We start from the raw sequence: 7,728 nt of genomic DNA, 5'->3' as shown, positions 1-7,728 counted from the left end.
TTCCCATTCTGATATTCAGATCCAGACAAGAGGACATCTGGGAAATTCTGTGCTAAACCTGAATAAATGAAACATCGCCTAATGAATATCAGAGAATAGATTCAAGTATATTACCTGCTTCATGAGAGGAGAAGGGAGAGGAAAGGAAAGCTAGAATCAAAATACAATTGATTGGACCAGAAAGAATGTCTCTAAATGAAACTCAACCAGGTCAGAAATTCTGTTTGAGTTGTAGCCTACCTGCAACTTCGTCACTATTTATTGCTCATAACAACACACTATAACAATACGCTACGAGAACAAACACAACCACTAAAATGCTTAAAAAGTTGTAAAGTGTTACAAATATTTGTCTCAATTAAATTGTGCTACTTGGGTTTCACCATGTCTATCATTATACACAAGCCTGCATGTGAAGCAGCGGAACAGGACCGACTATATACGTTAGTCACACTAAGCACTCTTTGATGACATATGTTCTATCGTTAAAATGACAGCTCAAAAGACACCTGAAGAGAAGGAAAGATGAAAGTGGTGTGTGTTTCTCTCCTTCTCCTGCTGCTGTCTTTAAGCTATGGCGAGTCTGCCCAAAAAGAGTACTCTATGTCTTACTAGGTATGATAAACTGTCTCACTGAATACTTGCCTGGTTATTAACCACACTGAACCATTGTGAAATAATTTTTTCATCATTGTTTAACATGGAGCATTCAGTCAGGTTTAACCAAGCTACTAAACACATTTTTTTCATATTTTTTTAACATGGAACGTTCAGTCAGGTTTAACCAAGCTACTAAACAAATGATTTCAACATGGTTAAATCTGACTCGTTCAGTCAGGTTTAACCAAGCTACTAAACAAATGATTTCAACATGGTTAAATCTGACTCGTTCAGTCAGGTTTAACCAAGCTACTAAACTACACCAGAGATAATGCTGGTCTACTGTATTTCCAGGAGAGGGCCTAAGGTGAAACAAACATCTTGACAGTGGCTGTAGAGACCATAGCTGAGACACACTGGAGACCTGCCAAAGCGAGAGAAAAAACATCTGCGCGAGAATCACATTCAAACACTCACTTCGTATGGAGCTCCCTCCTTCACTTGGCCACTTTACCTTATGCGACCTACCAAGGTTAAATTATCAGTAAAACAACACACATTTTGGGGTAGTAGTGCTGATCTTGGATCAGTTTTGCCTTTTAGATGATACTGAATAAGATTATATGGACACGGAGGACCTATTCCTGGATCAGAACTCTGAGATGCTTTATAAATACAGGCCCAGGTTGTCTCTTAGGTATCTGGTATTTTCAATCCTCTCTCCACAGCTCCCTCAACATTCAAGAGATGCATGCAGATGGGGCGGCAGCGTAGCCTAGTGGTTAGAGCGTTGGACTGTGAGTTCAAACCCCCGAGCTGACAAGGTACAAATCTGTCATTCTGCCCCTGAACAGGCAGTTAACCCACTGTTCCCAGGCAGTCATTGAAAATAAGAATGTGTTCTTAACTGACTTGCCTGGTTAAATAAAGGTAAAATAAATAAAAAATGTAAAAAGATGTGAGAATGCCCGGATGTTTGGAGACAAGAGTGAGAACATTCATGTCTGGTGCTGTTCCTCTGACCGATGCAACTGAGACAACTGTTGATTCTGTAATTTGGTGTGATGTCTGGTACCACATATGTAGTCCACACAAAAGTTGCTTTGTTCCCCAACAGTTTGCATTTGTTTATTGATGTCAGCTTTAACCTGAAAGCATGATTCAATTTGATAAAATAGATGGGCCTATACAGATATCATCTGACTCTTTAGCATGTGATTGGTCAGGTAAGATAATGGCATAAAACATGAGCACTGAGCAGCACTATTTGCCACCACCCAAGGCTTGAGCTGCTCTGCTGTTACTATAGTGACCAAGTGGGAAAGATCCAGGTGGCAATCCTAGAACAATTCCCATGGCAGCCTGCCATGTCACAATTCCCAGAACACTACACCGTAGTCTTAGGTTACAGCTATTTTTTAGGTTATAGTCTTACGTTACAGATATTTTTTAGGTTATAGTCTTCGGGTACAGATCTTTTTTAGGTTATAGTCTTAGGGTACAGATCTTTTTTAGGTTATAGTCTTAGGGTACAGATCTTTTTTAGGTTATAGTCTTAGGTTACAGATATTTTTTAGGTTACAGATATTTTTTAGGTTGCAGTTTCAAACTTCAACTCAGAAAATATTACAACATAATTACAACATTATTTTAGGGCCGATTTGTCAACAATGAATATAAACGGATACATATTTCATCCACTAGATGTCAACAGAGCTCCTACTTACAGCATAGTCCAATACAGATAGTTTATGGTTTAGCTGGGCACAGCATGAAGATCAATCCACAGTGACAGACATGCATTATTAATAGGCTGAAAGAAACTACATTTGTCAGTTCCTGACAATACATCATGATCATGCATTTGACATGAATTAAACCAAAATGTATTAATAATTCAAACTCTATACAGATAATGATGATTTGCCTGTGTCCCAAATGGCACCCTATTCCCTAATATAGTGCATTCATTTTGACCAGGGCCCATAGTGCTCTTGCACTACTCTGCACTACTCTGACCAGGGCCCAAAAGGTGAAATGTACGGCCGGCCGCCCAACAACCTGCCCGCTTGACCCTATCCCCTCCTCTCTTCTCCAGACCATTTCCGGAGACCTTCTCCCTTACCTCACCTCACTCATCAACTCATCCCTGATTGTTGGCTACGTCCCTTCCGTCTTCAAGAGAGCGAGAGTTGCACCCCTTCTGAAAAAACCTACACTCGATCCCTCCGATGTCAACAATTACAGACCAGTATCCCTTCTTTCTTTTCTCTCCAAAACTCTTGAACGTGCCGTCCTTGGCCAGCTCTCCCGCTATCTCTCTCTGAATGACCTTCTTGATCCAAATCAGTCAGGTTTCAAGACTAGTCATTCAACTGAGACTGCTCTCCTCTGTATCACGGAGGCGCTCCGCACTGCTAAAGCTAACTCTCTCTCCTCTGCTCTCATCCTTCTAGATCTATCGGCTGCCTTTGATACTGTGAACCATCAGATCCTCCTCTCCACCCTCTCCGAGTTGGGCATCTCCGGCGCGGCCCACGCTTGGATTGCGTCCTACCTGACAGGTCGCTCCTACCAGGTGGCGTGGCGAGAATCTGTCTCCTCACCACGCGCTCTCACCACTGGTATCCCCCAGGGCTCTGTTCTTGGCCCTCTCCTATTCTCGCTATACACCAAGTCACTTGGCTCTGTCATAACCTCACATGGTCTCTCTTATCATTGCTATGCAGACGACACACAATTAATCTTCTCCTTTCCCCCTTCTGATGACCAGGTGGCGAATCGCATCTCTGCATGTCTGGCAGACATATCAGTGTGGATGACGGATCACCACCTCAAGCTGAACCTCGGCAAGACGGAGCTGCTCTTCCTCCCGGGGAAGGACTGCCCGTTCCATGATCTCGCCATCACGGTTGACAACTCCATTGTGTCCTCCTCCCAGAGCGCCAAGAACCTTGGCGTGATCCTGGACAACACCCTGTCGTTCTCAACTAACATCAAGGCGGTGGCCCGTTCCTGTAGGTTCATGCTCTACAACATCCGCAGAGTACGACCCTGCCTCACACAGGAAGCGGCGCAGGTCCTAATCCAGGCACTTGTCATCTCCCGTCTGGATTACTGCAACTCGCTGTTGGCTGGGCTCCCTGTCTGTGCCATTAACCCCCTTCAACTCATCCAGAACGCCGCAGCCCGTCTGGTGTTCAACCTTCCCAAGTTCTCTCACGTCACCCCGCTCCTCCGTTCTCTCCACTGGCTTCCAGTTGAAGCTCGCATCCGCTACAAGACCATGGTGCTTGCCTACGGAGCTGTGAGGGGAACGGCACCTCAGTACCTCCAGGCTCTGATCAGGCCCTACACCCAAACAAGGGCACTGCGTTCATCCACCTCTGGCCTGCTCGCCTCCCTACCACTGAGGAAGTACAGCTCCCGCTCAGCCCAGTCAAAACTGTTCGCTGCCCTGGCCCCCCAATGGTGGAACAAACTCCCTCACGACGCCAGGACAGCGGAGTCAATCACCACCTTCCGGAGACACCTGAAACCCCACCTCTTTAAGGAATACCTAGGATAGGTTAAGTAATCCCTCTCACCCAACCCCCCCTAAGTTTTAGATGCACTATTGTTAAGTGACTGTCCCACTGGATGTCATAAGGTGAATGCACCAATTTGTAAGTCGCTCTGGATAAGAGCGTCTGCTAAATGACTTAAATGTAATGTAATGTACTGCACTATGTAGGGAATAGGGTGCGAATAGGGTGCCATTTGGGACAGCCCTAGAGTCAAGAGACTCTGTGTAGCAGTGTATTGACTGAAACACCCATGCTGAGAGACAAGCTCCGTCTGTGTCAATAGTTCATTATTTAATTCATTACACTCCAATAACCGATCGTTACACCTCCTTAGGGAACTGTATGCTCATGCTCCACGCGTGATTGTTGTTTTCCAAAGGCTAACAAAGTTTGCCAGCGGAAAACCCCCTGCTCACTCACACACTCACACACGGATGCGTAAACACACACACATAATCACACACACACACAATCACACACACATACGTCGATGGCTGAAAGTAGGCAACTCGTATAACGTCCATTACTACCTTCCCACGTAGACACAGGGGTTCCCCGACCCTGGTTTTATGACCCATACTGTAGGGGACACCCCATTGGCAGAGGCTTCCCCCAGTCAGGGGGGAAGGAAACCACCAGGGTTGTGGAAAATACCATTCAGCAGCCTGCAGGAGACTACAAGACCCCACACCAACTACTTACTTCCTCCACCACATGCTTGCAAGGATCCCCTCTCTGCACACACGCATGCATATAAGCACATATTCTTTAACCATTTTTTAAATGGAGCAGGGGGTATTCCTCCTCCTGAAAGTTGCAGTGTGGTTGGACCACCAGGTGAATAAAATGTACATGCGTAATTTATTAAGTAAGTCTGGCATGTCCTGAGATAGAGCTTAAAGGTGTAACCCGTAGTTGAAACAATAACAAAAGGGGCTACCCTGCCACTGTGTTGGTAAGAATGCAGAGCTCTTGATGCAAGGAATGAATAAATATAGGTTGAAGTTTATTTGGAGGCTATATAGTGTTTGTTTACATTTACAATGTTTGCACACATTGAAGTAAAACAAGCTTTGGTTCTGAGGCATTATAAATGAGGCATTTACAGTGGGGCAAAAAAGTATTTAGTCAGCCACCAATTGTGCAAGTTCTCCCACTTAAAAAGTTGAGAGAGACCTGTAATTTTCATCATAGGTACACTTTAACTATGACAGACAAAATGAGAAAAAAAATCCAGAAAATCACATTGTAGGATTTTTTATGAATTTATTTGCCAATTATGGTGGAAAATAAGTATTTGGTCAATATCAAAAGTGTATCTCAATACTTTGTTATATACAAACGTTTTCTGTAAGTCTTCACAAGGTTTTCACACTGTTGCTGGTATTTTGGGCCTCAAGAGCAGTGATGTTTTGGGGCTGTTGCTGGCCAGCACGGACTTTCAACTCCCTCCAAAGATTTTCTATGGGGTTGAGATCTGGAGACTGGCTAGGCCACTCCAGGCCCTTGAAATGCTTCTTACGAAGCCACTCCTTCGTTGCCCGGGCGGTGTGTTTGGGATCATTGTCATGCTGAAAGACCCAGCCACGTTTCATCTTCAATGCCCTTGCTGATGGAAGGAGGTTTTCACTCAAAATCTCACGATACATGGCCCCATTCATTCTTTCCTTTATATGGATCAGTCGTCCTGGTCCCTTTGCAGAAAAACAGCTCCAAATCATGATATTTCCACCCCCATGCTTCACAGTAGGTATGGTGTTCTTTGGATGCAACTCAGCATTCTTTGTCCTCCAAACACGACGAGTTGAGTTTTTACCAACAATTTATATTTTGGTTTCATCTGACCATATGACATTCTCCCAATCTTCTTCTGGATCATCCAAATGCTCTCTAGCAAACTTCAGACGGGTCTGGACATGTACTGGCTTAAGCAGGGGGACACGTCTGGCACTGCAGGATTTGAGTCCCTGGCGGCGTAGTGTGTTACTGATGGTAGGCTTTGTTACTTTGGTCACAGCTCTCTGCAGGTCATTCACTAGGCCCCCCCGTGTGGTTCTGGAATTTTTGCTCACCGTTCTTGTGATAATTTTGACCCCACAGGGTGAGAACTTGCGTGGAGCCCCAGATCGAGGGAGATTATCAATGGTCTTGTATGTCTTCCATTTCCTAATAATTGCTCCCACAGTTGATTTCTTCCAACCAAGCTGCTTACCTATTGCAGATTCAGTCTTCCCAGCCTGGTGCAGGTCTACAATTTTGTTGATGGTGTCCTTTGACAGCTCTTTGGTCTTGGCCATAGTGGAGTTTGGAGTGTGACTGTTTGAGGTTGTGAACAGGTGTCTTTTATACTGATAACAAGTTCAAACAGGTGCCATTAATACAGGTAACGAGTGGAGGACAGAGGAGCCTCTTAAAGAAGAAGTTACAGGTCTGTGAGAGACAGAAATCTTGCTTGTTTGTAGGTGACCAAATACTTATTTTCCACCATACTTTGCAAATAAATTCATTAAAAATCCTACAATGTGATTTTCAGGAATTGTTTTCTCATTTTGTCTGTCATAGTTGAAGTGTACCTGTGATGAACATTACAGGCCTCTCTCATCTTTTTAAGTGGGAGAACTTGCACAATTGGTGGCTGACTAAATACTTTTTTGCTCCACTGTATATGTTATAGTCTTCTTATTTTATAAGCCCAAAAATGGATGTAGCATCTGTGGATTGCCCGTTTAAGATATAGTCACACGCTGTGACTCAGCATTGCATGACCAAGGACACGTCGGTAGCCATGGAGTGCTTGAAAGGCTAGTCATGGCTCACATCAACAGCATCCTCCCGGACACCCTAGACCTACTGTAATTCGCATACCACCCCAACAGATCCACAGATGACACAATCTCAATCGCACTTCACATCGCCCTTTCTCACCTGGACAAAAGGAACACCTGTGTGAGAATGCTGTTCATCGACTACAGCTTAGCGCTCAACACCATAGTGCCCACGAAGCTCATCACTAAGCTAAGGACTCTGGGAGTCCTTAGCTTCCCTCTGCAACTGGATCCTGGACTTCCTGACGGGCCGCCCCCAGGTGGTAAGAGTAGGCAACAACATGTCTGCCACGCTGATCCTTAACACTGGGGCTCTTCACGGGTGTGTACTTAGTCCCCTCCTGTATTCCCTGTTCACCCACAACTGCGTGGCCAAACACGACTCCAACACCATCATTAAGTTGGCTGACGACACAACAGTGATAGGCCTGATCACCGACAGCGATGAGATGGCCTATAGGGAGGAGGTCAGAGAACTGGCAGTGTGGTGCCAGGACAACAACCTCTCCCTCAATGTGAGCAAGACAAAGGAGCTGATCGTGGACTACAGGAAAAGGCGGGCCAAACAGGTCCCCATTAACATCTACGGGGCTGTAGTGGAGCGGGTCGAGAGTTTCACGTTCCTTGGTGTCCACATCACCAACGAACTATCATGGTCCAAACATACCAAGACAGTTGTGAAGACTATACGACAAAACCTTTTCCCCCTCAGGAGACTGAAAAGATTTGGCATGGGC

Source organism: Oncorhynchus gorbuscha, linkage group LG21 (assembly GCF_021184085.1).
Source record: "Oncorhynchus gorbuscha isolate QuinsamMale2020 ecotype Even-year linkage group LG21, OgorEven_v1.0, whole genome shotgun sequence".
Lineage (NCBI taxonomy): Eukaryota > Metazoa > Chordata > Actinopteri > Salmoniformes > Salmonidae > Oncorhynchus > Oncorhynchus gorbuscha.
Note: the sequence above shows the minus strand (reverse complement) of the source record.